This window comes from Macaca nemestrina, chromosome 6, assembly GCF_043159975.1.
Source record: "Macaca nemestrina isolate mMacNem1 chromosome 6, mMacNem.hap1, whole genome shotgun sequence".
Lineage (NCBI taxonomy): Eukaryota > Metazoa > Chordata > Mammalia > Primates > Cercopithecidae > Macaca > Macaca nemestrina.
In genome coordinates this window covers 97,648,794-97,671,954 of record NC_092130.1, presented here as the reverse complement: position 1 = coordinate 97,671,954, position 23,161 = coordinate 97,648,794, and the positions used below count along the sequence as shown (strand labels likewise).

The 23,161-nt window shown below is 40.0% G+C and overlaps 2 protein-coding genes across 11 annotated transcripts in view; one reads left to right on the top strand and one right to left on the bottom strand.

Annotated features, from left to right (window-relative positions):
* Window positions 1–13,104, top strand: part of LOC105475089 (junction mediating and regulatory protein, p53 cofactor) — a 91,527-nt gene extending 78,423 nt beyond the window's left edge. Inside the window, 1 exon segment of the mRNA XM_011730083.2 lies at window positions 7,553–13,104. The gene's annotated coding sequence lies outside the window, so the exon portion shown is untranslated.
* Window positions 12,088–23,161, bottom strand: part of LOC105475087 (homer scaffold protein 1) — a 192,551-nt gene continuing 181,477 nt past the window's right edge. For all 10 annotated transcript variants that reach the window (XM_071098773.1, XM_071098774.1, XM_071098769.1 and 7 more), the window contains one exon: window positions 12,088–22,480. The gene's annotated coding sequence lies outside the window, so the exon portion shown is untranslated. The remainder of the gene's footprint in view (window positions 22,481–23,161) is intronic.

The following is a 23,161-nucleotide window of genomic DNA, read 5'->3' as shown; positions in this document are numbered from 1 at the left end:
CTGGTGTGAGATGGTATCTCATTGTGGTTTTGATTTGCATTTCTCTGATGGCCAGTGATGATGAGCATTTTTTCATGTGTCTGTTGGCTGTATGAATGTCTTCTTTTGAGAAATGTCTGTTCATATCCTTTGCCCACTTTTTGATGGGGTTGTTTGTTTTTTTCTTGTAAATTTGTTTGAGTTCTTTGTAGGTTCTGGATATTAGCCCTTTGTCAGGTGAGTAGATTGCAAAAATTTTCTCCCATTCTGTAGGTTGCCTGTTCACTCTGATGGTAGTTTCTTTTGCTGTGCAGAAGCTCTTTAGTTTAATGAGATCCCATTTGTCAATTTTGGCTTTTGCTGCCGTTGCTTTTGGTGTTTTAGACATGAAGTCTTTGCCCATGCCTATGTCCTGAATGGTATTACCTAGGTTTTCCTCTAGGATTTTTATGGTATTAGGTCTAAGATTTAAGTCTCTAATCCATCTTGAATTAATTTTCGTATAAGGAGTAAGGAAAGGATCCAGTTTCAGCTTTCTACTTATGGCTAGCCAATTTTCCCAGCACCATTTATTAAATAGGGAATCCTTTCCCCATTTCTTGTTTCTCTCAGGTTTGTCAAAGATCAAATGGCTGTAGATGTGTGGTATTATTTCTGAGGACTCTGTTCTGTTCCATTGGTCTATATCTCTGTTTTGGTACCAGTACCATGCTGTTTTGGTTACTGTAGCCTTGTAGTATAGTTTGAAGTCAGGTAGCGTGATGCCTCCAGCTTTGTTCTTTTGACTTAGGATTGTCTTGGAGATGCGGGCTCTTTTTTGGTTCCATATGAACTTTAAAGCAGTTTTTTCCAATTCTGTGAAGAAACTCATTGGTAGCTTGATGGGGATGGCATTGAATCTATAAATTACTTTGGGCAGTATGGCCATTTTCACGATATTGATTCTTCCTATCCATGAGCATGGTATGTTCTTCCATTTGTTTGTGTCCTCTTTGATTTCACTGAGCAGTGGTTTGTAGTTCTCGTTGAAGAGGTCCTTTACATCCCTTGTCAGTTGGATTCCTAGGTATTTTATTCTCTTTGAAGCAATTGTGAATGGAAGTTCATTCCTGATTTGGCTCTCTGTTTGTCTGTTACTGGTGTATAAGAATGCTTGTGATTTTTGCACATTAATTTTGTATCCTGAGACTTTGCTGAAGTTGCTTATCAGCTTAAGGAGATTTTGGGCTGAGATGATGGGGTTTTCTAAATATACAATCATGTCATCTGCAAACAGGGACAATTTGACTTCTTCTTTTCCTAACTGAATACCCTTGATTTCTTTCTCTTGCCTGATTGCCCTAGCCAGAACTTCCAACACTATGTTGAATAGGAGTGGTGAGAGAGGGCATCCCTGTCTTGTGCCACTTTTCAAAGGGAATTTTTCCAGTTTTTGCCCATTCAGTATGATATTGGCTGTGGGTTTGTCATAAATAGCTCTTATTATTTTGAGGTACGTTCCATCAATACCGAATTTATTGAGCGTTTTTAGCATGAAGGGCTGTTGAATTTTGTCAAAAGCCTTTTCTGCATCAATTGAGATAATCATGTGGTTCTTGTCTTTGGTTCTGTTTATATGCTGGATTATGTTTATTGATTTGCGAATGTTGAACCAGCCTTGCATCCCAGGGATGAAGCCCACTTGATCATGGTGGATAAGCTTTTTGATGTGTTGCTGAATCCGGTTTGCCAGTATTTTATTGAGGATTTTTGCATCGATGTTCATCAGGGATATTGGTCTAAAATTCTCTTTTTTTGTTGTATCTCTGCCAGGCTTTGGTATCAGGATGATGTTGGCCTCATAAAATGAGTTAGGGAGGATTCCCTCTTTTTCTATTGATTGGAATAGTTTCAGAAGGAATGGTACCAACTCCTCCTTGTACCTCTGGTAGAATTCAGCTGTGAATCCATCTGGTCCTGGACTTTTTTTGGTTGGTAGGCTATTAATTGTTGCCTCAATTTCAGAGCCTGCTATTGGTCTATTCAGGGATTCAACTTCTTCCTGGTTTAGTCTTGGAAGAGTGTAAGTGTCCAGGAAATTATCCATTTCTTCTAGATTTTCCAGTTTATTTGCGTAGAGGTGTTTATAGTATTCTCTGATGGTAGTTTGTATTTCTGTGGGGTCGGTGGTGATATCCCCTTTATCATTTTTAATTGCGTCGATTTGATTCTTCTCTCTTTTCTTCTTTATTAGTCTGGCTAGTGGTCTGTCAATTTTGTTGATCTTTTCAAAAAACCAACTCCTGGATTCATTGATTTTTTGGAGGGTTTTTTGTGTCTCTATCTCCTTCAGTTCTGCTCTGATCTTAGTTATTTCTTGCCTTCTGCTAGCTTTCGAATGTGTTTGCTCTTGCTTCTCTAGTTCTTTTAATTGTGATGTTAGAGTGTCAATTTTAGATCTTTCCTGGTTTCTCTTGTGGGCATTTAGTGCTATAAATTTCCCTCTACACACTGCTTTAAATGTGTCCCAGAGATTCTGGTATGTTGTATCTTTGTTCTCATTGGTTTCAAAGAACATCTTTATTTCTGCCTTCATTTCGTTATGTACCCAGTAGTCATTCAGGAGCAGGTTGTTCAGTTTCCATGTAGTTGAGCGGTTTTGATTGAGTTTCTTCATCCTGAGTTCTAGTTTGATTGCACTGTGGTCTGAGAGACAGTTTGTTATAATTTCTGTTCTTGTACATTTGCTGAGGAGTGCTTTACTTCCAATTACGTGGTCAATTTTGGAGTAAGTATGATGTGGTGCTGAGAAGAATGTATATTCTGTTGATTTGGGGTGGAGAGTTCTATAGATGTCTATTAGGTCTGCTTGCTGCAGAGATGAGTTCAATTCCTGGATATCCTTGTTAACTTTCTGTCTCGTTGATCTGTCTAATGTTGACAGTGGAGTGTTGAAGTCTCCCATTATTATTGTATGGGAGTCTAAGTCTCTTTGTAAGTCTCTAAGGACTTGCTTGATGAATCTGGGTGCTCCTGTATTGGGTGCATATATATTTAGGATAGTTAGCTCTTCCTGTTGAATTGATCCCTTTACCATTATATAATGGCCTTCTTTGTCTCTTTTGATCTTTGATGGTTTAAAGTCTGTTTTATCAGAGACTAGTATTGCAACCCCTGCTTTTTTTTGTGATGGAGGAAGATTTACCATGTAATTTGTATAAAATTTATAGAGTATACAAACATGTTCTATTAAGTATTATTCTTTCTTGATGGAATATGTTTCTCTGGGCTTCAAACATTCACCAAAGTGGGAAGACTTGAGTCCTAGAAGGGAATAAGTAAAGGAATAATTAATTTATGTGTTAGCCCTGTGAATTCTTTTTGTTGAATTTCTTTTTTTATTTTAGAGACACAGTCTCTCTCTGTTGCTCAGGTTGGAGTGCAGTGGCACGTTCATGGCTCACTGCAGCCTCAACCTTCTGGGCTCCAGCATCCCAAGTAGCTGGGACTCCAGACACATGCCACTGTGCTGGGCTAATTTTTTTATTTTTTTGTAGAGACAGGATCTCCCTATGGTTGCCCCAATTAGCATAATAATTCTTAAAACATGTTTGATCATAAGAATTAACTTGGGGAACTTATTAAAAATGGACATTCTGTCCTTAAGAATCCTGAGTAGAACAACAAAGAAAAAAAAAATCTTTTTTTGACAGGGTCTCACCCTCTCACCTAGGCTAGAGTGCAGTGACACAATCTCGGCTCACTGCAAGCTCCGCCTCCTGGGTTCAAGTGAATCTTGTGCCTCAGCCTCCCGAGCAGCTGGGATTACAGGCGCCTGCCATGATGCTGGGCTCTTTTTTTTGTATTTTTAGTAGAGATAGGGTTTCACCATCTTAGCCAGGCTGGTCTCAAACTCCTGACCTCAAATGATCTGCCCACCTCAGCCTCCCAAAGTGTTGGGATTACAGGTGTGAGCCACCATGCCTGGCCCCCAAAAAAAGAATTCTGAGTAGATCTAATGTATATGCAAGTACACATCTAGATTTTGAAGACATAATACAAAAATGTAATGTATGTCAGTTTTTAAACAATTGATTACATATTGAAAGATTCTATTAGTTATATTAGGTAAAATATTACTGAAAGCAGTTTCACCTGTTCCTTTGGGTTTGGGTTCATGCCTCTGGTACCTCTCCACTGTACCCCTCCCCATCAGCATCTGCATCAATCAATCACTTAAAAAGGGTAATATTTCATTTACCATGATTCAGCCAACATTCAGTAGTAGCATTATCCTGCCTTTTTTCCTATTATGTATATAGTTACATGTAACACTCACTTTGTATGACTTACTGTTTTTGGATCCCAAAGTAACTTCGAGTTATTTTTGCTTGTACGTATGTCCACTATGCTTTATAAAGGGATGGATGGATGGATGGATGGATGGATGGATGGATGGATGGATGGATGGATAGATAGACAGACAGACAGACACACACACACACATATCAGTGTGTGAATGTCTAGACTCTCAGGTGTGTCTAACTGGGGATCTTTTCCATAGTGGATATTTGTAGGTTGTCTCCCACTTTACAGTTCTTGCTACCATGTGTTGTCTTCTTCTGCTGTAGCTTCTCAGGAAGCTGCTTAAGCTTGTGCCTAAAACTGCCATCTTTGCACTAATTCCACAGCTGGACCTTCACATAAATGTGTGTTTAGCTGTTTCATTACAGATGGTCCACAGTGGCCCATTCACAGCACACCAGCAGCTGCTCAAGTCAGCCTATCCTTGTCTGTCTCCTCCCATCCCACCATATCCTGCCGTAACCCTAGACATTGCATCAGCATTTTGTATACTCAAGTGACTGGGATGTTACTCATAGCTTCTGGCTACTAATTTAGCCTTAGTATCAGATGTTAAGAACATGGTGCATGGTGTATACCACTTTGAAAATTGCTTAAAACTTTTTTCGGGTATGTGGGAGACTGTTGATGGTTGGAATATGTGGTACAATGTTGAGAGAGAAACAGTGAAACACTTGGAAAATACATGAGCTTGGAAATCTGCAAAGTCACCCTTTACTAAATGTGTGCTTCCCCAGAAGCAAACCATAGACTAGTATGAACTGATTAGGCAGTGATGAAGTAGCTGCGTATCACTACTTTGTGATCGTGGAGACTGAAAGGCTGTGAACTTTTTATCTATAAATGGCTAAAAAGGCTTTTCCGCAATTTGTATTTCCCATTAATTTGTTAGATTTCTTTTTTTTTTTCTTTTTTTCTTTCTTCGAGATGGAATTTTACTCTTGTTGCCCAAGCTGGAGTGCAATGGTGTGATCTCGACTCACTGCAATCTCCACCTCACGATTCAAGCAATTCTCCTGCCTCAGCCTCCTGAGTAGCTGGGATTATAGGCGCGTGTTACCACTCCCAGATAATTTTTATATTTTTGTAGAGACGGGGTTTCACCATGTTGGCCAGGCTGGTCTCAAACTCCTGATCTCAGGTGATCTGCCTGCTTCTGCCTCCCTAAGTGCTGGGATTAACAGGCTTCTGTGCCTGGTCAGATTTCTTGATTGTAATTTTGTTATTAATGTACTTACATACTTTTGTTTTAAGAGGTAATTTCTTGAATATTCATAAAGTAGGTGATGAAGGTCCCTTGTTTTGCCCTGTTCATTCCCCTCTGAAACTCTTCTCTTTCCAGAGATAGCCATAGTCGTGTTCAAGGAAATTTCTTAAAATGTGTGTAATTACATAGAGATTTAAAATAAGTTTCAGGCTGGGTGTGAACTTTTAAGTTGCAGGCCTGTAATTCTGCAGCACTTTGGGAGGCTGGGGGTGGGTGGATGACTTGAGCCCAGGAGTTCAAGACTAGCCTGGCAACATGACAAAACACATCTCCACCAAAAATACAAAAAGTAGGTGGGCATGGTGGCTCACACCTGTAGTCCCAGCTACTTGGGAGGATGAGGCAGGAGGAAACCTGACTCAATAAATAAATAAGCTTCTAGTTTGTTTCCTGTGAGGGTCTTCTTTTTTTTTTTCCCGAGATGGAGTCTCACTGTGTCAGCCAGGTTGGAGTGCAGTGGCGCCATATCGGCTCACTGCAATCTCCATCTCCCAGGTTCAAGCTGGGATTACAGGCGCACCACCATGCCCAGCTAATTTTTTTGAAGTTTTAGGAGAGACGGGTTTCACCATGTTGGCCAGACTGGTTTCGAACTCCTGACCTCAACTGATCCACCCTCCTCAACTTCCCAAAGTGCTGGGATTACAGGCATGAGCCACTGTGCTGGGCCCCCCTGTAGGAGTCTTCTAAAGTAACTATAGCAGTGCAGTTCAAAAGAAATATAGTTTGAGACATGTAATTTAATTTTTTTTTTTTTTTTTTTTTGAGACGGAGTCTCGCTCTGTCGCCCAGGCTGGAGTGTAGTGGCCGGATCTCAGCTCACTGCAAGCTCCACTTCCCGGGTTTACGCCATTCTCCTGCCTCAGCCTCCCGAGTAGCTGGGACTATAGGTGCCCGCCACCACGCCTGGCTAGTTTTTCGTATTTTTTTAGTAGAGATGGGGTTTCACCGTGTTAGCCAGGATGGTCTCGATCTCCTGACCTCATGATCCGCCCGTCTCAGCCTCCCAAAGTGCTGGATTACAGGCTTGAGCCACCGCGCCCAGCACTAGTCACATCAAAAATGAAAAGGAACATGTGAAACTGATGTTTGTAATATTTTATTTGACACAATGTAGCCAAAGTAATATCCTTCAACACACAATCAACATTAAAAACCTAGGACATGGCTTTCTATTTCTTTTTTTTCCATATTAAGTCTTCAAAATTCAGTGTATTTTTTGTATATACTAGTAGCACATCTCAATTTGAATGCTAAGTATTTGATTCTTAACAAGAAATGTCCTACCAAAACAGTAAAATTGTATTTAATGGAAAAATAGTATTTACTGTTTTAGATTTTTAAATCAAACTGGATTTAAATCAAACTAAATCAGTCACACTAGACACATATCAAGTGCTCATTAGCCATATGTAGCTACAGTATTAGAAAAGCAGAGCTGTATTAAGTTGGTATTTATTCATGTTCCTGTCAGCTTTTATCTGATGAGTATGTCTTTTATATAAATGCTCCTGTATTGTGAGTAAGCCCCATGGATCTTAAGCACAACACTTTTCAATAAAATGCCCAGATGAAGTATCCATTTAAAGACTGGTATTAATCCTGTCCTCTAATGTCAGTCTAACAAAAACAGTTTCTACTGCATTTTGAAGACACCATTTAATTATTCTTACTCTACTAGCAGTTTATGAGGCAAATAGTTTAGACTGAATTTACCTTTTTAGTATATAGTTTTGATACAGTGTTAGAGTAAAAAGAATAAAAATGAAAATCTAAGAGTCTTTTAAACGTGATCAAAATCTGTATTTAGATTATTTTGTTTTCATTTTTGCTGCTTTAAGAATACAGTCGTGGCCTTTTGTAAAAAATGTCTTTTGTACACTTTTTGAGGGAACGTAAATACACTGTATCTTTAAAGGGTCATCTTTTTTTAATGGTCTGTATTATTTTGTTTGTAAACAGGTGACATAACAGAAGAAAAATATCATTCAAGATTGGTTCTGATTCTTTTGGAAAATAACAGTTTAAGCACTTGGTTCCTCAGTTGGATAACATTAGATCCAAAGTGCATTGGTTCAGTGGTGTGAAGAAAGGAAGCACAATTGGCAGGTTATCACTTTCCAGTCATTCCAATAGATGATGGTTAACATGAATTTTACATGTGCAATGTTCCTGACTGCAATGAAGAAAAGGCCATCTGGAGATTTCTGTTTTTTAAGCACATTCTCCTTCCATCCACCTATTTTACATCCATGTAATGGCCAGTTAAGCTAGGGCTTGCTGGAAGAACACTGGGTTGACCGAGATCTACCGTGAGCTGTATTGGGACTGCTTTGAGAACCATCTTTCGGTGCACTGAAAAGTCATCTGAAAAAATAGCTTCTTCCATATCAGCTTATGTTAAATACTGTGACACTCTGAAAAAGTTTATCATGATAGCTGTAAGTCAGGAATTAAAATCAGATGGAAATACACCTGAAATATCCACATTACTCATTTCCAAAGGATTTTTCATAAAGATGTTCAGCAACATCTGAAAAGCTGCATGGAGATATATCTATTAATATGTTCACAACATGATACATTTAACATGGCATATTTTTAGGAGTCTTATACTTTGTAAGGTTTTGAAGTTTCCATGCTTTTAAATCACTCTTCATATTTCTGAATTTATAATAGTTTGAATTTTATGTGCATCCTTGCTTATGCGAGGCAATACTTTGATAATATTTCAAATTATTTTTATTTTGTGTGAACTATTGCTTGATTGCTATGACTGACATGACTTTCCTATTGAGAATCAAAAATCAAGGTTCAGTAATAGGGATACAGATCTTAACTCTTTCTACAAACCACCATTTTAAGTTTTTATTTTTATGCTGCACAGTGAAAAGCATGTGCTCTACAAAGATAGAAAGTAGACAAGCAGACAAGTCTCCATGGCTGGCATTTCACCATCTTCACATGCGCTGAATGGAATTTTGGGAGAATGCCTTTGTTATTGTCACTAAAATTTTACATTTATACACAGCTTTAGGTGCTGATTTTGGCTGCGATGGAGTCCTGAAGGACACATTGATATGTTCCGGAGTGTCAGCAGGATTGTCGTGGGCTTGAATACATGTAGATCGTTGGACTCAGTGTGCAGTACCCTGTACATACAATTGTGTATAAGCAGATCTTGGCCTTTCTGTGGAGGGAGTTAAGAAATAAAATACCAAAAAGAACTTTATTTCTTTTAAGACAATTCTCTGGCCTAAACCCAGAAGGCAGTACTGGAGCAAAAGCCCAGATTGTATATGAATTGGTATTCCTGGAGAAAAAAGAAACGCTCACACCTTTGTTATTTTAAAGTGTTTTCTTGAAAATAATTAGGGAGAAAATTTTCTGGCAACAGGTTATGTAAGACAAAATTTTTTATTATTTCAAAACAAAACAGGCACATGCCACCATGACCCAGCTAATTTTTGTATTTTTTGTAGAGACAGGGTTTTGCCATGTTGCCCACGCTGGTCTTGAACTCCTGAAATCAAGCAAGCTGCCGGCCTCGGCCTCCTAAAGTGCTAGGATTACAGGCGTGAGCCTCTGTGCCCAGCCTGACAAAATCTTTTGTTTAAATGTTAGTAATACATTTATTGATGAGACTAGGAGCTTCTCTGCAGCATCTTCGTAATACATTGGTTTTAGTTCCCACACTATTCCCACATCTTGTCTGGAAAGATTAGAAATACAGATGTAATATGGAAACTTCAACAGCATGGGAGTGGTGATAGTGTCCTATTTGCCCTTGGTAAAATATTAAAGCATATTTCTTAACCCAAAGAGTGATTGGTTATATTAATATATTTGAAAAAGTTAAAGCAAATTTGCAAACCTTTACAAAATCATGTATCAATTTTATGCTATCCAATTTTTACGTACCCATGTGTCAACATTTCATATATCCAGTTCTCTGGGTGCTTGTTCATTACTTTTTTCCATTTATTCAAATTCAGAAAAATACAGACACATGTAGTGTTAATTTAACCAAAAACCTTGGAACATTCATATCTTGAGAGGGAATTTGCTACCCTTTTAGTTTTGGGATTCTATTATAAAATAGGCTCATTTATACATGTGTCCTGTGGTCTGTCTTCCAGGGTGTGCTGTAACAGTAAGTCTCTGGCAAAGACTGGAGGGTGGAGGGTGTACAGAACTCCACTCAGCCTCATGGATATATCTACAACTCTCTCAACCCATCCTGTTACAGTGCTCCATGAGAGTCACCTCACACTTGGAAGAGAAGGAGGTTAAAGCAGAGTATTGTTGGCAGCCAGGTATGCCCATTCTATTGTAAATAACTTTCCAACACACCCATTTCCTTGCCTTAAGGTGCAGATTCCTGCTTCTACACAATTTGAAATGATTGTAGGTCAGAAACCTTTGGAGTTACTCACAAATGATAATAAAATTTCAAATAACTAGGGTCTACTTGTCCATCAAGATGACGTTACCAGTGGAACCCTCCTGTTAAAGTAGCTTCAGAACCTAACCAAAATTATGTAAACCTGGTTAAATGCCCTTTTTCCTTGCCTCTAATAAAATGAGGATCTTCGGCCTTAATACTACGTATGTGTATATTTAGTTATGATGGTACTTTAGATGCTCACATTTCCAGTTCCAAACTCGTCCATACTTTTTATGTGCTTCAAAATATTTGACACATTTCTGTTAATATATGATTTCTGTATCCACAAACAGCTGTTTGCTTATGCTGAATCAATTTAGAAGTTAATTTGCCAATCTGGTCTCAACTGCAATGCATTTAAAATAGGGAAAACAAGTAAATGAGTTTGGGATGTTTTGAGATTGTTACTGCCCACTTGACTGTCAATTTCAAATGGCTCCTAATGCACCCAAAATTATAACCAATGTCGCATGTGTAGGAAAGGTATTCTTAATGATTGCAAATCCTTGTGTAGATTACAGCAGTGTGAGGAATGCCTGGCTAAAAAGGATCTTTTAAAAGATGAATAATGGTTTTGCTTGTATTGTATAGGCTTATTGAGTTTGTGAGCAGCATAAAAACAATCATTCCTTAATTCTTCATTGTGGAACTGAAATATTTCTGTAATGCATTTTTTAAAAGGAGACTCCTAGACACAGCTGTAATAGTGGGAATAGAAATATAGAGCTTTTCTCATAACACGAAACCAGAACATAATTTTCGGCACTTTTACTTTATGTAATGAGGAAAAACAATTGTTTCTACAAAGTTGAACTCTGTAGTAATATTTGGTAACACATGGCATGGCTACTTTGTCACAGAATGTGTGTCAAGTTGCAAAGCATACTTGGGCCATTGTAGACACTGAGAATTAAAATTCTTAAATCAGTGAAACAAAAACTAATGGGCAGCATTCTCTGTTTGGGATGCAATCAGTATACAATTAATACAGTTTAATTTTACACATTCCCTGAGACACCATTTTTAAGTTACAGTCACATGAGTGTGTTTGTATAAATTTAAGTCAATGCTTTTAGCCTAGGCAAATGTTCACTAAATACAAGGTTTTTTGGGTTTTCTTTTTTTAGCTTTATTATTGAAGTATTACAAACTTAACATCAGATACCAATGTGTAAAAAGTTTATTGGGTCCTTAAGGCCTCTATCAGGGAGTTGAAATTTCATACACTTTACCAGGTTACTTGTAAAAAATGAACAGCTATAAGACATTTCAAAACTATTGCAGACACATTGTTAAAATGCAGCCATTTGGTAATGAAAGCAGAAACCTGAAGTTTTACCTAATTATTGCACTAAATGTAAATGATAACAAAAAATTAAGTGTGCATTTTAAACAGATTCTATTTCCCACTTACTGTTTAGCATAGAAAAAGAGCTATGCTTAGAGGAGTGACCAGCAAGATTTATTTCAGATGGAAGAGGGGTGAGAAAGTGGAAGCACCTTACTGTTAGAGCATGTTGCATCTATTAGTCCTACTGAACAATTGAGTAATTTCTGAACTTTGCTGCAAAGTGCTCTTTAGTTAAAGCACATTAAGAAGGGTCACTGCTTAATTACTTTGTAAAATGAAGCAATGGTATTTTTTATCCGATATAGTGTAATTTAAAAGTTTTCCTACAAAGTGAGTTTATATTGCTGCCTAAACCGTGTTATGTAAGCAAAGGGTTTGTAAAGGCGGGAGGGAGTCTGGATTCGGTGAGTGTGTGTTTGTGTGTGTGAATGTATGAAAAGTTTCCTCATTGGGTTATTCTCAAGATGTGTTTATTGTAGTTTTCTATGTTTTGCCCACAGTAAATGTACAACTTGGCAATTGTAGGATTTAATTGATTGAATTCCAAATTTATACTGTCTCTCCCCTTCTGCAGAGACATTATGCCACTGTAAGGGGCATGTACAGAAAATACCTCTGAGGTTGACTTGTTAAATAATTGATGAATGTTATTTCACACTGAATCTCAAAGCAGTCATTTGTTTTGCGGGTTAGGGGAAAGTTTTGTTTTTTGCTAGTGTTTTTTGTTGTTTTTAATTAGGTACACTAAGAGTGGCTAAATTTGAGGGAGTTGGTGGGTAGGAAAGACCTTGAAAAGTGATGTTTAGATGAAAACACACGGTATGGATGTCGGTTATAGAGTTCAGTTTTAACAAGGGAAATTTGGGGATTTTTTTTTTTACTTGCATGTTCTATGGGTAGCTATCAAAGGGTGTAACAAGTTATTCCAGCCTTTCCCAATTATATTGGTTTTAAGAAGTCTGCATAATCACTAGGTGGCATTTTTCCTTCATTTGTGAACCAAGATGGGTAAATGATGCAACCCATACAATGACTTCTGACTTTTTTAGCTTTGACAGAATCTCCATTGTCTCATTGAATTTCTCATTGTATTGTATGTCTTTCCAAGTATGAAACCATACTATGTAGTTAATGAAAAATGGAAGGCTGCACATTATTTTGCATGAATAATTAATTGCCCATTAGGGCTAAGGAGACTGCCATGATTTTTATCGGTTCTGGGTAAATGAAAATTTTAATGGAAAACTGATTCAACATTTACTAGCTTTGTGCAATATAATAAAAGGTAGAAGCAAAACACTAGCACATTGTGCTTGGCTTGTAAGGATGGCTTTAATACCATTACATTAAATGGACAGTGTGCACAGTGTATTGTAAATGCCAACTCTTGCAAATTTACAATACTTAAGTATGTTCAATTAACATTCTAAAGTATTAAAAGTACAAAGGAAAAAACCAAGCATTTTTAGCAATACCATGAAATCTCCAGTAATTGTTTTGACCATTGCCTTTTGCTCTTTAGCGCAACTTTTCTGCATTGTAATTGTATTGCTTTGTATTTCATGTTTTTTACACTCATGACTTCAGAGTTAAGTACTTGTACACCAAGTATTGCAATCACCTTTCTCTTGTACATGCAATGTAACAACCTACAGTTTTGGTGCTTTTAACAATATTCCTCTTTTTCTTTAATAAAGGATATTTATTTGAATTAAACCTGATTTTGTTTGTTTAAAATTTCAGTGGTACATATTTTCACTTCATTTGAAATAGAAGGACCATAGCAAGTTGTATATCTGTTATGACAAGTTATAACATGGAGAACAGGATCCAGAGACTATCCATGCCTGTATTTCTGCCGCTTCCTGAGTGCTGTTTGTTATGACGTTATTTGATGGCAACCTTCTTTGTACTATTGATGAACTTTCTCATTGTTTGTAAATATTCAAAAAGTTTGGAAGTGCTAACTTCCAAATTGGAAAATTTTTAAATGGGGGTGGGGAGAGGCAGGGATTAGGCTTTACACTGAAACATGGAAGTAGATTAACTAGAGCCCAGCAGATAGCCTTACCTGATGTTGACTTGATACACCCCCCATAACACACAAGAAGCACACATTCAAGTCATTTAAGTCAGGGTCCTCAATCCCTGGGCCGCGGACCTGTACCAGTCCATGGCCTGTTAGGACCCGGGCCACACAGCAGGAGGTGAGCAGCGGCTAGCGAGCATTACCACCTGAACTCCACCTCCCGTCACATCAGCAGGGGCATTAGAATCTCAGAGGAGCATGAACCCTGTTGTGAACTGTGCCCGTGAGGCATTCTGCGTCCTCCTTAGGAGACTAACACCTGATTATCTGAGGTAGAACAGTTTCATCCCAAAACCACTCCCCACCCCAGCCCTGTCCTGTTGACAAACTGTCTTCCACAAAACCAGTCCCTGGTGCCAAAAAGGTTGGGGGCCACTGCTTTAAGGGACTTAGTTCCCAAAGGAAGGGAATCTGGAAGGGCTCCAGTTCCCGTCTCTACCCTGGACAGTCCTAGCCAGTTTTTTCCCCTTAGTTAATGAAACTTTTGTTGCCAATTTAAAAATTACCATGACTGTCTAGTCCCTACATGACTAATTTGTTTCATTTTGACATTAGCTAAGCCCCTTGAACAGCCTGTACCATGAACCAAGAAGGTATGTGCCTGGATGTAGTCATTTACAAAATGATGGGTTGGCCGGGCATGATGGCTCATGCCTGTAATCCCAACACTTTGGGAGCTGAGGCGGGCTGATCACCTGAGCTCAGGAGTTTGAGATCAGCCTGGCCAACATGGTGAAACCCCAACACTACTAATAACACAAAAATTAGCCGGGCCCTGGTGGTGCATGCCTGTGGTCCCAGCTATTCAAGGAGGCTGAGGTGGGAGGATTACTTGAGCCCTGGAGTCAGGTTGGAGTGAGCCAAGATTGCGCCATTGCACTCCAGCCTGGGTGGCAGAGCGAGACTGTCTCAAAAAAAGAAAAAACACGATGGGTTTAACACGATGGGCTTTGAGACTTTCTTGCAGCTCCTGGATTAGGTAATAAGATATGAGAACTTTCTTCCAAGGAAGGGCCTTCTGATGTGTATTCCCTCTACAAATATAAATTTGAAATTAAGAGGTTTCTGATGACTAGACGGCCTGAAGAATGGGCACAATAGAGGAACTTTAGCCAAACTGATAGAATAACATCTACCTCTTGAATTAAACTTAGGTACAGGACTGCAGAATAATCTTTGTGGAACCACGATACAGTTGGCTTAGGAAAGGACTTTCTGCAAAATGTCTCAGGTTATTCACCTTTACTAAGACAGGTGAAAACCTATTTTGGAAATACAGGCCTCGCTGAAATTTCTTAGTTCTTTGTGACTCTGTCCATTATCCTGAGCTTGCTGAGTTCTATAAGCTGGGTAAAAACCTTGTGAATTCTTTGGCACAGGAAGCTATTTGGAGATGTTTAAAATCCTTTGGTGCCAAACATACCAATATGCAATTACATTCCCACTGTTAAACGGATTGATAACAAAGTTTAACCACATTTCATAGCCCTCTATCCCTCTGCCAAGTCACTACATGGATACATAAGAGACTACCCTTCCACAGAGACCTCAACACTTGCTCACCAGGAACTTTGTTCTTCACTGTTAACATTTTTAAATCTCTACCAATAAACTTGCCCATTCACAAGATCCTTTTGCTCACGAGTTGTGTGCTGTCATGATTCTCTGAACTTGGCTAATCGTCAACTGCTTAACCTGGCCCATTAATTCATCTATGTTGGCCATATGTATCTATCATCTAACCACGTCTTCCTCTTACCTTTTTCCTGCCACCTCAATCTGCTATTGACTATCGCTGTGAATGATTCCATATACTCAGCCCACTGAGTACCTTTTCTGATTTCAAGCTCTTCCCTGTCACTACTTCCATGGCTAGTCCTTGCCCTGCATCCAGTAGCGTCCTAGACTTCCTGCCTCCACTCTGGCTAAGAGAAATGTGCCGATGCTACAGGGCTTTTTGTGGGTATACATTGGTCTCCTTTCCAACCTTTCCCCCCAGTATCTGCATTTCACTTGCTCATCCCATTCTTTCCACCTGCACATGTCTGCCTGAAATGCCTCTCTTCCCTATCTCAACAATGTCTCACTTCTACCCATTGAGTATTAATGTGGAAAGCACATGGGCAGTGTGTGTCTGACCCTCCCTGTCTGTGTTCTTAATCAGAACATTATAAGAATAAGAGCTAAGATGGGAAAGGAAGTATTACAACATCTTGTTTAATCTTCACAAAAATTCTATAAACATTACTAATCCTCATTTGAGGGAGGAGAAAAGCAGTTGGTGATGAAATTGTCCAAGGAGATAACTATGAAATGGCAGAGAGCTATGCCTCAAAGCCTCTCCATGACTTCCCATGGCATTGTCAACTTCACTCTTAACCTGTAAGGTCCAACTAGTGCTCAGCTTTCCAAGTTCAGATTGTTTTGAGAAGAGCTCTTGATTCTAGGCTAAAACCGGACTTGAGTTTTTTGAGATGGATTATAGAAACTCTTGGTCAATAAAAATGTTAAGGAAGGAGAAAACAAAAGGATAAAAGGCATCAAGATGTGACTTCAAGTAAAATTTAAATTCAGTCACAGAAAAAAGGCAATTAAGTCCAAATCTTTTCAGAGGCAACTAGAAGTGTTTTGGGCTCAACCATTGGCCCCCATCCAGATTTGAGATCCTGTCCCCACAATGTAATTTCTGCAGGGAGAGTCAGAAACATATATCCCAGCCAGGTGTGGCTCACGCCTGTAATCCCAGCACTTTGGGAGGTCAAGGCGGGCAGATCACGAGGTCAGGAGTTTTGAGACCAGCCCGGCCAACATGGTGAAACCCCATCTCTACCAACAATACAAAAATTAGCCAGGTGTGGTGGCACAGGCCTGTAATCCCAGTTATTTGGGAGGCTGAGGCAGGAGAATTGCTGGGACCTGGGAGGTGGAGGTTGCAGTGAGCCAAGATTGCACCACTGTACTCCAGCCTGGGCGACAGAGCAAGACTCTATCTCAAAAAAAGAAGAAAAGAAAAGGGCAGGGGTGGGGAGGGATGGAGGGGAGGGGAAAGGAGGGGAGGGAGAAGGGAAGGGAGAAGAGAAGGGAACGGAAGGGAAGGGATATATCCCCATCAATGCCTCAGCAGTTATTTGTCTCACTTCCAGTGATACCTCTGAAAACTGTAGTATCTGAAATTTTCCCTTAGTCTTAGGAATTTCTATTTACATGCTTCTAGAGCTAGAACATTCCAGTGACCGCAGCCAGTTTGATCTCTTTCCATCCTCAGTAAATGTCTTGCCATATTCCTCTGGTGATCTGAAGCCCTTTATATTGAAATGGGAAATAATGCATTTACCAAGTCATTGCAAGTTTATGAGGAAAATATGGTTTTAAGGAAAAGCCTTAAGCAATTACACATACTGGCTAACTTTTGTCAGAAAGAACTGTTTAATACCAAGAACAACTGAAAGGTTATTCATCCCCAAGTGCATCAACAGATGTTTTGTGTAATAAGACTGGCGAGAGATTGGAAAACTCCACAAGAAACCTTATATTGTTTGTAAACGTTTTTCAATGGAAGGAAAGTATAGCAGGAATTAATCATATGGTTATTCTTAAAACTTTTTATAGGCCAGGTGCAGTGGCTTACACCTGTAATCCCAGCACTCTGGGAGGCTGAGGCGAGCCGATCACCTGAGGTCAGGAGTTCGAGACCAGCCTGGCCAACATGGCGAAACCCTGTCTCTACTAAAAAATGTAAGAATTAGCTGGGTGTGGTGGCACATGCCTGTAATCCCAGCTACTCAGGAGGCTGAGGCTGGAGAATCGCTTGAACCCGGGAGGCGGAGGTTGCAGTGAGCCAAGATCACACCACTGCACTCCAGCCTGGGCAACTGAGCGAGACTCCGTCTCAAAAAATAAAAAAAATAAAAAATAAGAAACCCTACTGTGAACTGTTTTGCAGATATTGTACAGTGTGTAAGCATATATTTAAGCCAGATGAATAAATGCCGTTAAGTAGATCACCTCTGAAGTCATGGGAGAGGAGTAAGGGGAGGGAGGGGAACTTATAATCCAGCCATCCTAGGCATATTATTTTGTGATATGCCTAGGACATGTGACGTTATCTATATATGTATTCAAAATTACATTATACAGATGCCATACAATGGTTCTCTGAGATGAAGTAGTCCAGGTAGCAACAACATTCCATGTTTTAGACCAAAATGATCTTTTTCATGCTTAAAGATCCTAACTTCTGGGATCTTATTTGAGTAGGTATTCAAGTTATTCTGGTGGCTCAAATATCCTTTTAGAGGAATTATTCAGTCTTCCCTACAGGCCACTTTGTGACCCACCTCTTTTCAGAAACAGGATGCCTTACCTGTGCAACAAGCTCACGGGTCAGTCCCGCACTTTTTGAAACACAGGATTAACTCTGGAACTTCCAACAACTGTCAGAAAATGCAACCAAACATTTATTGTGGCCCAACATTTGCTGAAAGGTTTTCTAATGCCAATTCCAACTTTGCCTACCGTTGTCTAACTTCTGTCATTGCATCAAGTTGACTTATCAGAACGCAGTACTTCAGCATTATCTCAACCCCAGTCATGCTTTCACTCTGTTACATAGAAGCGTGATGACTTGGCTTTTATGGATGGTTGAAACAAAAAATATCTAAGTATTTCTAGGCTTCTTTCATAACCCTTCCCTCCTTGCCTAGTTACTCTTTCCCATGGTTCCAGATACCATCTCTCTCATAATGACTCCATGTCCTCGCCTCTTCTCAGTTCACTGTACCTACGCAGGTCCATATGTGTTCAGCTGCCTAGTGACCTCTTTCTTTGGAAGTCTCACACATATCTGAAATATAACATGGCCAAAACAGTTTCCTTGACCCTATCACCCTATCACCACCAAAACCCGAACCCAAATTTTCCCACTTCTCCCCATCTTTCACAATTCCTCCAGTTCTGCCATTCGGAATTTAGAAGTTATCCTTGATACCTTTCTCAACCTCACTTCCCGGCCCCCATCCAATTCTCCAAGTCCTGTCATACCTAACTCTAATATACACCTGGCACACACTCACTTCTTTCTCTGTCCCCTGCCACCCTTGGGTCCCAGCCTACTTCATCTATCCACTAGACGCTTCACTGGCTTCCTACCCTGTCTTCCCACTGCTACTCTTGTCTGCCTGCAACTCATTCTACACCCACAACATGGTGAGATCACGTCTCTCCCCTGCATAAGCTCTCCAATTTCCACTGCAGTTAGAATAAAGTCATAAACTTCCTTCCCATAAACTACAAGGAGATGTGATTTGGCCCCTGCTGTCCACCCCACTGCTTACTGGGCTCCAGTCACATGTGTAATCTCTTTCTCACCTTAAGACCTGTGTGCAAACTCTGCCCTCTCCCTAGAATTGTTCACCTCCTTCCCTTTTGTAAGAATGGCCAACTTGGTGTCTCCCAAAATTCATATGTTCAAGTTCTAACCCCTAGTACCTCAGAACATGTCCTTATTTGGAGACACAGAGTCTTTACAGAGAGAGTCAAGTTAAAGTGAGGTCATTAGGGTAGACGCTAATCTAATATGACTGATGTCTTTATGAAAACGGAAATTTGGACACAAACATTTACAGAAGAAGGAAGAGACACAAGAAGAAGTGATCCATAAGCCAAGGAGAGAAGCCTGGAACAGATCCCTCCCTCACAGCCCTTGGAAGGAACCAATCCTGCTGACAACTTGATTTTGGACTTCTGACTTCCAGAACAGTGAGACAGGGATTCCTGTTGGTTAGCCAGCCAGTCTGTGCCCTGTGTTACAGCAGCTCTGGAAGCTAATGCATCATCATTGAGCCTTCCTCTGAGATACCAGCTCCTCACAGAGGACTTCCTGCTCTTCCTCAAGTATATCCCCCGTTATCCTCTATGTCGGCCCCTTGTGTGGCAGAGCCTGCTCACCAGATATCCCATCAACTGCCCCCTACATCTGCTAGCACCGTTGCTGATAGAAGAGACTTGTAACTAATTCTACCCAGTGAGATGAAAAAGCAGATAATGCGCATCACTTTCAGTCTGAAATAGGAAAGTCCATGATTGCACCAATCTTTCTCTTCTTTTGTGGCAAATGAAGAGGGCTCATGCACTACCAGGTAGTATAGCCTCCTCTGAGATTGCCGCAAAGGGTGCCCTCTGTCACTATTTTGTTTCACCATCGTATTAGAGGTACTAACATTGCAGTTAGGCAAGAAATATATAAAAGGCATAAGAATTGGAGGGAAAGACAGAGAAATGGACATTTTGGGGGCACATATAATGGTTACGTATGTAGAAAATCCAAGAGTATCAATAGATAAATTACTAGGACTAAGAAGTTTAGTAAGGTTGCTTAACAAATTTTTTTTTATTTTTAACTATAATAAAAGTAAACATCAACTGAGGCTGGGCACAGTGGCTCACACCTGTAATCCCAGCACTTTGGAAGGTCAAGGCAGACAGATCACTTGAGATCAAGAGTTTGAGACCAGCCTGGCCAACATGGTGAAACCCTGTCTCTACTAAAAATACAAAAATTAGCCAGGTGTGGTGGCAGTTGACTGTAATCCCAGCTACTTGGGAGGCTGAGGCAGGAGAGCTGCTTGAACCCAGGAGGTGGAGGTTGCAGTGAGCTGAGATCATGCCACTGCCCTTCAGCCTGGGCAACAGAGCAAGACTCTGTGTCAATAAATAAATAAATAAATAAATAAATAAATAAAATATATATACACATCTATATATGAACTGAATTTCTATATATTAGTATCATTGTTTTGAAAAGTTAACAAATCAATGGAAAGAAGACAGACAATGCAGTGGAAACACGGGCATGAGACTTGAGTAGGCAATCCATAAAAGAAGAAATACAAATGACCAAATGTACATAAAAAAAAGTAACAAAAAATAATTAAAACCAAATTTAACCCTAAGACTGGTTAAAATTTTTTAAATTGACAATTTTAAGTATGGGCAAGTATTTGGAAAACAATGTTCATATACTACTGATGGTCATGTACAGTGGAACAACTATTTGGAAAGCTGGTAGGCATTATCTACAAAAGTTCAATATACGCTCACTCTGTGGCCCAACACATCCTTATGCAGCTGAAATACATGGATGTCTGAACTGGGAGACATAGGCAAGAATGTTTATAACAGCATGATTCTTAATAGCCAACACCTGAAAATAACCCAAATGTCCATCAACAGGTGAATGGGCAAATTGAGGTATATTCCTAAAATGTAATCTAGTCATGCAATGGAGTAAGATAGAGCAAGACGAATACAGCTACATGCAACAATTTGGATGAATCTCACTGATAAAAAGTTGAGCAAAAGGAGCTGAAGAGAATATATAAAATATGATTCTAGTCATGTAAAGTTTCAAAATAGGCAAACTAAACTGTAGTGTTTTAGGGGTATTATTCAGGCAATAAAACTATAAAGAAAAGCAAGGGGGTGATGACCATAAAAAAATCAGAATAGTGGTCACCTTTGCAGGAGAGGAGAGCTTTATGACTGAGACGCACCAAGGACTGCTGTGGGGCTGTCACGTTTCTACGTCTGGGCCAGGGTGGTGGTGAGGTGTTTTGTTTTGAGACAGAGTCTCGCACTGTCGCCCGGGCTGGAGTGCGGTGGCGTGATCTTGGCTCACCGCAACCTCCACCTCCCAGGTTCAAGCAGTTCTCCTGCTTCAGCCTCCCAAGTAGCTGGGATTACAGGCACCTGCCACCATGCCCAGCTAATTTTTTGTATTTTTAGTAGAGTCGGGGTTTCTCTATGTTGGCCAGGCTGGTCTCAAACACCTGACCTTGTGATCCACCCACCTCGGCCTCCAAAGAGCTAGGATTACAGGCGTGAACCACTGTGCCCGGCCAGTTGTAAGGTTTAATTTACAATAATCCAGTAACCTGTACATTGATGTTTACACATTTTTCTAAAGTATGACATTTCACAATATAAAAAGTTTTTTAAAACCTCTAACACTGGGCTTTTTATTAAAATTCTAGAAATTACTTCTAGAATTCAGTTGCCAAAAAGTTTTTTCTCCACAAAATAATTAGTGTTCTTACTCTACAAAACAATGAAAACCATATAATCTAACATGCTTCACTTTTTTTTATTAGCTGGCAAGAATTACGAGCTAAATTTAGTGCTCCAATGAAAAAGCCAACTCCTCTCAGACTTCTGAGTTACACAGTTCTCTGCTCCCTTTAACTGGCTTTGTGTGTGTGTGTGTTTTGTAAACTCTCCTGCTCTAGGTATTAACATTTTAAATGTTCTCCTTTAAGAAGTGGGTGTGCATTTTTTAAAGTTAATTTGAAAAAAGCTGCTTCAAAATAGCACAGTGGTTAAGAGCAAGGGTTCTGGTGCTGCCTACTAGCTGTGTGAGGCTGGGCAAGTCACTTCTCTGCTCCTCATTCATCTGTAAATTGAAGGCAGTAATGAGATCTGCCTCATGGTTGCTGTACGGGTTAAGTGAGTATATTTAAAGTGCATAGAAGAGTGCCTGGCACATTATATAAGTGTCGGCTATTATTGTTCTCCTGAAGATATGATGCCAAAATTATTCACAAAGGACTACAAAGATCTGAGTAATTTAGAAGCAAAAACCTCTGAGGCTAAAATAGATGCTCCTGGACAGATCTGAAAAAGCATCAGTAATCATCTACATGTCCTTATATCAGAGAAATGGGAATTGCTTCATTCACATGTCACAAAATGAATGTTATTCAATAGGGAGCACTTTAAGTCAACAATAAAAACAGAGAAATATCCCTACCTTCATGTCTGCTCTTTGTAGAACTGGGTGCAATTGAAGAATGTGGAATTTCTATTTTCTGAGTGACTTTCTGTGGAACTGGATCCTAAACAATCACCAATGGTTCTCACCTGTGATCCCAGCACTTCCAGAGGCCGAGGTAGATCACCTGAGTCCAGGAGTTCAAGACCAGCCTGGGCAACATGGCGAGACCCCCATCTCTATTAAAAAAAAAAAAAAAAAGGAATCAAACTATTCTAAAAATATAATGAACACAAAAGAACTCGGAGTTAAATACGGTGAATTGAAACATGATTTTCTTGATTCTCCTAAGGCCCTAACATGGCAGCAGAGAGACAAAGAACAAAGGCGAGAAAGTGACGGATGAGAAATGCCAACAAATGCTTGAAAGATGCACGAAGGGGAAATGACTGAGCCGACTGGAGGCGGCTGACCTGAGGGTCTGCAGTGCAGCCCTGCAGCCCAGCACTCAGAGGTACTGTGTTCTTTGGAAGGTGGGGTCGAAGGAAAAAGTTGAAAAAAGGGACTGGTGGAAAGTTTGAAGCAAGAGCAGTTAGCCCCTTCCCCTCTTCCATGCCCTCCCTTCCCACTGCAAGATACTAGAGTTCATTTTCTGGACCAAATGAGCCAGAGAAGATCTGGACTCAATCAGCAGGAACAAGAGGAGGTTGAAAGTAACACGGAACACTGGAGGACTCCGTTATTAATAAAGTCGGCTGCCAGAGCCGTGAGACTCCTGGCTGCCTTCTCCTGCCTGGTTCTCGGAGGGCAGTCAGCCAAGCACACACCACCCAGTGGGTCTGGAAGCCCCTCCCTGGAAAAACTAAATGGCCCCAGAAGAGACCTCCGTATGTTGTTTGTGTTGGGGGTGAGGGAAAGGT